Consider the following 8,115-nt stretch of genomic DNA (forward strand, 5'->3'; position numbering starts at 1 on the left):
GGCACATGTGCTAAAGAAGGCGGTGAGCCTTGTACTCACGCATGCCACTTCCACCAAACGCATGACAACGCCACCAAAATGAAATCCCAGGTGCACTAGACGCAGGGAAACCTCGATAATAGACGCACAACTCCGGGAAAGCACGGGCGACGGAGTGGCATGCGTGAGAGTGAGAGGCTGTGCAAGGTGTACCGGCTGAGCCTTGTACTCATGCCTGCCCACTTCCACGATACACATCACCACGCGGCCAAAACGGATTCCCGGGTGCAGTAGATAGTCCCAGGGGAGTTGGAGAGTAGTCGGGCACCTCCTGCCAAATCACGGCAGCCGTAGTGGCACGCCTGCGAGTGAGAGGCTGTGCACTATGAGGCACATGTGCTAAAGAAGGCGGTGAGCCTTGTACTCACGCCTGCCACTTCCACGAAACACATCACCACGCGGCCAAAAGCTATTCCCGGGTGCAGTAGATAGTCCCAGGGGAGTTGGGCAGTAGACGCGCACATCCTGCCAAGTCGCGGCAGCCGTAGTGGCACGCCTGCGAGTGAGAGGCTGTGCACTATGAGGCACATGTGCTAAAGAAGGCGGTGAGCCTTGTACTCACGCCTGCCACTTCCACCAAACGCATGACAACGCCACCAAAATGAAATCCCAGGTGCACTAGACCCAGGGAAACCTCGGCAATAGACGCGCAACTCCGGGAAAGCATGGGCGACGAAGTGGCATGCGTGAGAGTGAGAGGCTTTGCAAGGTGTAAGGGCTGAGCCTTGTACTCACGCCTGCCACTTCCACGAAACACATCACTACGCGGCAAGAACGGGTTCCCGGGTGCAGTAGATAGTCCCAGGGGAGTTGGAGAGTAGTCGGGCACCTCCTGCCAAATCACGGCAGCCGTAGTGCCACGCCTGCAATTGAGAGGCTGTGCACTGTGAGGCACATGTGCTAAAGAAGGCGGTCAGTCTTGTACTCACGCCTGCCACTTCCACGAAACACATCACCACGCGGCCAAAACGGATTCCCGGGTGCAGTAGATAGTCCCAGGGGAGTTGGAGAGTAGTCGGGCACCTCCTGCCAAATCACGGCGGCCGTAGTGGCACGCCTGCGAGTGAGAGGCTGTGCACTATGAGGCACATGTGCTAAAGAAGGCGGTGAGCCTTGTCCTCACGCCTGCCACTTCCACCAAACGCATGACAACGCCACCAAAATGAAATCCCAGGTGCACTAGACCCAGGGAAACTTCGGCAATAGACGCACAACTCCGGGAAAGCACGGGCGACGGAGTGGCATGCGTGAGAGTGAGAGGCTGTGCAAGGTGTACCGGCTGAGCCTTGTACTCATGCCTGCCCACTTCCACGATACACATCACCACGCGGCCAAAACGGATTCCCGGGTGCAGTAGATAGTCCCAGGGGAGTTGGAGAGTAGTCGGGCACCTCCTGCCAAATCACGGCAGCCGTAGTGGCACGCCTGCGAGTGAGAGGCTGTGCACTATGAGGCACATGTGCTAAAGAAGGCGGTGAGCCTTGTACTCACGCCTGCCACTTCCACGAAACACATCACCACGCGGCCAAAAGCTATTCCCGGGTGCAGTAGATAGTCCCAGGGGAGTTGGGCAGTAGACGCGCACATCCTGCCAAGTCGCGGCAGCCGTAATGGCACGCCTGCGAGTGAGAGGCTGTGCACTATGAGGCACATGTGCTAAAGAAGGCGGTGAGCCTTGTACTCACGCATGCCACTTCCACCAAACGCATGACAACGCCACCAAAATGAAATCCCAGGTGCACTAGACCCAGGGAAACCTCGGCAATAGACGCGCAACTCCGGGAAAGCACGGGCGACGGAGTGGCATGCGTGAGAGTGAGAGGCTGTGCAAGGTGTACGGGCTGAGCCTTGTACTCACGCCTGCCACTTCCACGAAACACATCACCACGCGGCCAAAACTTATTCCCGGGTGAAGTAGATAGTCCCAGGGGAGTTGGGGAGTAGGCGCACACCTCCTGCCAGATCACGGCGGCCGTAGTGGCACGCCTGCGAGTGAGAGGCTGTGCACTATGAGGCACATGTGCTAAAGAAGGCGGTGAGCCTTGTACTCACGCCTGCCACTTCCACCAAACGCATGACAACGCCACCAAAATGAAATCACAGGTGCACTAGACGCAGGGAAACCTCGGCAATAGACGCGCAACTCCGGGAAAGCACGGGCGACGAAGTGGCATGCGTGAGAGTGAGAGGCTGTGCAAGGTGTAAGGGCTGAGCCTTGTACTCACGCCTGCCACTTCCACGAAACACATCACTACGCGGCAAGAACGGGTTCCCGGGTGCAGTAGATAGTCCCAGGGGAGTTGGAGAGTAGTCGGGCAACTCCTGCCAAATCACGGCAGCCGTAGTGGCACGCCTGCAATTGAGAGGCTGTGCACTGTGAGGCACATGTGCTAAAGAAGGCGGTCAGTCTTGTACTCACGCCTCCCACTTCCACGAAACACATCACCACGCGGCCAAAACGGATTCCCGGGTGCAGTAGATAGTCCCAGGGGAGTTGGAGAGTAGTCGGGCACCTCCTGCCAAATCACGGGGGCCGTAGTGGCACGCCTGCGAGTGAGAGTCTGTGCACTATGAGGCACTTGTGCTAAAGAAGGCGGTGAGCCTTGTCCTCACGCCTGCCACTTCCACCAAACGCATGACAACGCCACCAAAATGAAATCCCAGGTGCACTAGACCCAGGGAAACCTCGGCAATAGACGCACAACTCCGGGAAAGCACGGGCGACGGAGTGGCATGCGTGAGAGTGAGAGGCTGTGCAAGCTGTACCGGCTGAGCCTTGTACTCATGCCTGCCCACTTCCACGATACACATCACCACGCGGCCAAAACGGATTCCCGGGTGCAGTAGATAGTCCCAGGGGAGTTGGAGAGTAGTCGGGCACCTCCTGCCAAATCACGGCAGCCGTAGTGGCACGCCTGCGAGTGAGAGGCTGTGCACTATGAGGCACATGTGCTAAAGAAGGCGGTGAGCCTTGTACTTACGCCTGCCACTTCCACGAAACACATCACCACGCGGCCAAAAGCTATTTCCGGGTGCAGTAGATAGTCCCAGGGGAGTTGGGCAGTAGACGCGCACATCCTGCCAAGTCGCGGCGGCCGTAGTGGCACGCCTGCGAGTGAGAGGCTGTGCACTATGAGGCACATGTGCTAAAGAAGGCGGTGAGCCTTGTACTCACGCATGCCACTTCCACCAAACGCATGACAACGCCACCAAAATGAAATCCCAGGTGCACTAGACGCAGGGAAACCTCGGCAATAGACGCACAACTCCGGGAAAGCACGGGCGACGGAGTGGCATGCGTGAGAGTGAGAGGCTGTGCAAGGTGTACCGGCTGAGCCTTGTACTCATGCCTGCCCACTTCCACGATACACATCACCACGCGGCCAAAACGGATTCCCGGGTGCAGTAGATAGTCCCAGGGGAGTTGGAGAGTAGTCGGGCACCTCCTGCCAAATCACGGCAGCCATAGTGGCACGCCTGCGAGTGAGAGGCTGTGCACTATGAGGCACATGTGCTAAAGAAGGCGGTGAGCCTTGTACTCACGCCTGCCACTTCCACGAAACACATCACCACGCGGCCAAAAGCTATTCCCGGGTGCAGTAGATAGTCCCAGGGGAGTTGGGCAGTAGACGCGCACATCCTGCCAAGTCGCGGCAGCCGTAGTGGCACGCCTGCGAGTGAGAGGCTGTGCACTATGAGGCACATGTGCTAAAGAAGGCGGTGAGCCTTGTACTCACGCCTGCCACTTCCACCAAACGCATGACAACGCCACCAAAATGAAATCCCAGGTGCACTAGACCCAGGGAAACCTCGGCAATAGACGCGCAACTCCGGGAAAGCACGGGCGACGAAGTGGCATGCGTGAGAGTGAGAGGCTTTGCAAGGTCTAAGGGCTGAGCCTTGTACTCACGCCTGCCACTTCCACGAAACACATCACTACGCGGCAAGAACGGGTTCCCGGGTGCAGTAGATAGTCCCAGGGGAGTTGGAGAGTAGTCGGGCACCTCCTGCCAAATCACGGCAGCCGTAGTGCCACGCCTGCAATTGAGAGGCTGTGCACTGTGAGGCACATGTGCTAAAGAAGGCGGTCAGTCTTGTACTCACGCCTGCCACTTCCACGAAACACATCACCACGCGGCCAAAACGGATTCCCGGGTGCAGTAGATAGTCCCAGGGGAGTTGGAGAGTAGTCGGGCACCTCCTGCCAAATCACGGCGGCCGTAGTGGCACGCCTGCGAGTGAGAGGCTGTGCACTATGAGGCACATGTGCTAAAGAAGGCGGTGAGCCTTGTCCTCACGCCTGCCACTTCCACCAAACGCATGACAACGCCACCAAAATGAAATCCCAGGTGCACTAGACCCAGGGAAACCTCGGCAATAGACGCACAACTCCGGGAAAGCACGGGCGACGGAGTGGCATGCGTGAGAGTGAGAGGCTGTGCAAGGTGTACCGGCTGAGCCTTGTACTCATGCCTGCCCACTTCCACGATACACATCACCACGCGGCCAAAACGGATTCCCGGGTGCAGTAGATAGTCCCAGGGGAGTTGGAGAGTAGTCGGGCACCTCCTGCCAAATCACGGCAGCCGTAGTGGCACGCCTGCGAGTGAGAGGCTGTGCACTATGAGGCACATGTGCTAAAGAAGGCGGTGAGCCTTGTACTCACGCCTGCCACTTCCACGAAACACATCACCACGCGGCCAAAAGCTATTCCCGGGTGCAGTAGATAGTCCCAGGGGAGTTGGGCAGTAGACGCGCACATCCTGCCAAGTCGCGGCAGCCGTAGTGGCACGCCTGCGAGTGACAGTCTGTGCACTATGAGGCACATGTGCTAAAGAAGGCGGTGAGCCTTGTACTCACGCATGCCACTTCCACCAAACGCATGAAAACGCCACCAAAATGAAATCCCAGGTGCACTAGACCCAGGGAAACTTCGGCAATAGACGCGCAACTCCGGGAAAGCACGGGCGACGGAGTGGCATGCGTGAGAGTGAGAGGCTGTGCAAGGTGTACGGGCTGAGCCTTGTACTCACGCCTGCCACTTCCACGAAACACATCACCACGCGGCCAAAACTTATTCCCGGGTGAAGTAGATAGTCCCAGGGGAGTTGGGGAGTAGGCGCGCACCTCCTGCCAGATCACGGCGGCCGTAGTGGCACGCCTGCGAGTGAGAGGCTGTGCACTATGAGGCACATGTGCTAAAGAAGGCGGTGAGCCTTGTACTCACGCCTGCCACTTCCACCAAACGCATGACAACGCCACCAAAATGAAATCCCAGGTGCACTAGACGCAGGGAAACCTCGGCAATAGACGCGCAACTCCGGGAAAGCACGGGCGACGAAGTGGCATGCGTGAGAGTGAGAGGCTGTGCAAGGTGTAAGGGCTGAGCCTTGTACTCACGCCTGCCACTTCCACGAAACACATCACTACGCGGCAAGAACGGGTTCCCGGGTGCAGTAGATAGTCCCAGGGGAGTTGGAGAGTAGTCGGGCACCTCCTGCCAAATCACGGCAGCCGTAGTGGCACGCCTGCAATTGAGAGGCTGTGCACTGTGAGGCACATGTGCTAAAGAAGGCGGTCAGTCTTGTACTCACGCCTCCCACTTCCACGAAACACATCACCACGCGGCCAAAACGGATTCCCGGGTGCAGTAGATAGTCCCAGGGGAGTTGGAGAGTAGTCGGGCACCTCCTGCCAAATCACGGCGGCCGTAGTGGCACGCCTGCGAGTGAGAGTCTGTGCACTATGAGGCACATGTGCTAAAGAAGGCGGTGAGCCTTGTCCTCACGCCTGCCACTTCCACCAAACGCATGACAACGCCACCAAAATGAAATCCCAGGTGCACTAGACCCAGGGAAACCTCGGCAATAGACGCACAACTCCGGGAAAGCACGGGCGACGGAGTGGCATGCGTGAGAGTGAGAGGCTGTGCAAGGTGTACCGGCTGAGCCTTGTACTCATGCCTGCCCACTTCCACGATACACATCACCATGCGGCCAAAACGGATTCCCGGGTGCAGTAGATAGTCCCAGGGGAGTTGGAGAGTAGTCGGGCACCTCCTGCCAAATCACGGCAGCCGTAGTGGCACGCCTGCGAGTGAGAGGCTGTGCACTATGAGGCACATGTGCTAAAGAAGGCGGTGAGCCTTGTACTCACGCCTGCCACTTCCACGAAACACATCACCACGCGGCCAAAAGCTATTCCCGGGTGCAGTAGATAGTCCCAGGGGAGTTGGGCAGTAGACGCGCACATCCTGCCAAGTCGCGGCGGCCGTAGTGGCACGCCTGCGAGTGAGAGGCTGTGCACTATGAGGCACATGTGCTAAAGAAGGCGGTGAGCCTTGTACTCACGCATGCCACTTCCACCAAACGCATGACAACGCCACCAAAATGAAATCCCAGGTGCACTAGACGCAGGGAAACCTCGGCAATAGACGCACAACTCCGGGAAAGCACGGGCGACGGAGTGGCATGCGTGAGAGTGAGAGGCTGTGCAAGGTGTACCGGCTGAGCCTTGTACTCATGCCTGCCCACTTCCACGATACACATCACCACGCGGCCAAAACGGATTCCCGGGTGCAGTAGATAGTCCCAGGGGAGTTGGAGAGTAGTCGGGCACCTCCTGCCAAATCACGGCAGCCGTAGTGGCACGCCTGCGAGTGAGAGGCTGTGCACTATGAGGCACATGTGCTAAAGAAGGCAGTGAGCCTTGTACTCACGCCTGCCACTTCCACGAAACACATCACCACGCGGCCAAAAGCTATTTCCGGGTGCAGTAGATAGTCCCAGGGGAGTTGGGCAGTAGACGCGCACATCCTGCCAAGTCGCGGCAGCCGTAGTGGCACGCCTGCGAGTGAGAGGCTGTGCACTATGAGGCACATGTGCTAAAGAAGGCGGTGAGCCTTGTACTCACGCCTGCCACTTCCACCAAACGCATGACAACGCCACCAAAATGAAATCCCAGGTGCACTAGACCCAGGGAAACCTCGGCAATAGACGCGCAACTCCGGGAAAGCACGGGCGACGAAGTGGCATGCGTGAGAGTGAGAGGCTTTGCAAGGTGTAAGGGCTGAGCCTTGTACTCACGCCTGCCACTTCCACGAAACACATCACTACGCGGCAAGAACGGGTTCCCGGGTGCAGTAGATAGTCCCAGGGGAGTTGGAGAGTAGTCGGGCACCTCCTGCCAAATCACGGCAGCCGTAGTGGCACGCCTGCAATTGAGAGGCTGTGCACTGTGAGGCACATGTGCTAAAGAAGGCGGTCAGTCTTGTACTCACGCCTGCCACTTCCACGAAACACATCACCACGCGGCCAAAACGGATTCCCGGGTGCAGTAGATAGTCCCAGGGGAGTTGGAGAGTAGTCGGGCACCTCCTGCCAAATCACGGCGGCCGTAGTGGCACGCCTGCGAGTGAGAGGATGTGCACTATGAGGCACATGTGCTAAAGAAGGCGGTGAGCCTTGTCCTCACGCCTGCCACTTCCACCAAACGCATGACAACGCCACCAAAATGAAATCCCAGATGCACTAGACCCAGGGAAACCTCGGCAATAGACGCACAACTCCGGGTAAGCACGGGCGACAGAGTGGCATGCGTGAGAGTGAGAGGCTGTGCAAGGTGTACCGGCTGAGCCTTGTACTCATGCCTGCCCACTTCCACGATACACATCACCACGCGGCCAAAACGGATTCCCGGGTGCAATAGATAGTCCCAGGGGAGTTGGAGAGTAGTCGGGCACCTCCTGCCAAATCACGGCAGCCGTAGTGGCACGCCTGCGAGTGAGAGGCTGTGCACTATGAGGCACATGTGCTAAAGAAGGCGGTGAGCCTTGTACTCACGCCTGCCACTTCCACGAAACACATCACCACGCGGCCAAAAGCTATTCCCGGGTGCAGTAGATAGTCCCAGGGGAGTTGGGCAGTAGACGCGCACATCCTGCCAAGTCGCGGCAGCCGTAGTGGCACGCCTGCGAGTGAGAGGCTGTGCACTATGAGGCACATGTGCTAAAGAAGGCGGTGAGCCTTGTACTCACGCATGCCACTTCCACCAAACGCATGAAAACGCCACCAAAAT

Source organism: Stylophora pistillata, chromosome 3 (assembly GCF_964205215.1).
Source record: "Stylophora pistillata chromosome 3, jaStyPist1.2, whole genome shotgun sequence".
Lineage (NCBI taxonomy): Eukaryota > Metazoa > Cnidaria > Anthozoa > Scleractinia > Pocilloporidae > Stylophora > Stylophora pistillata.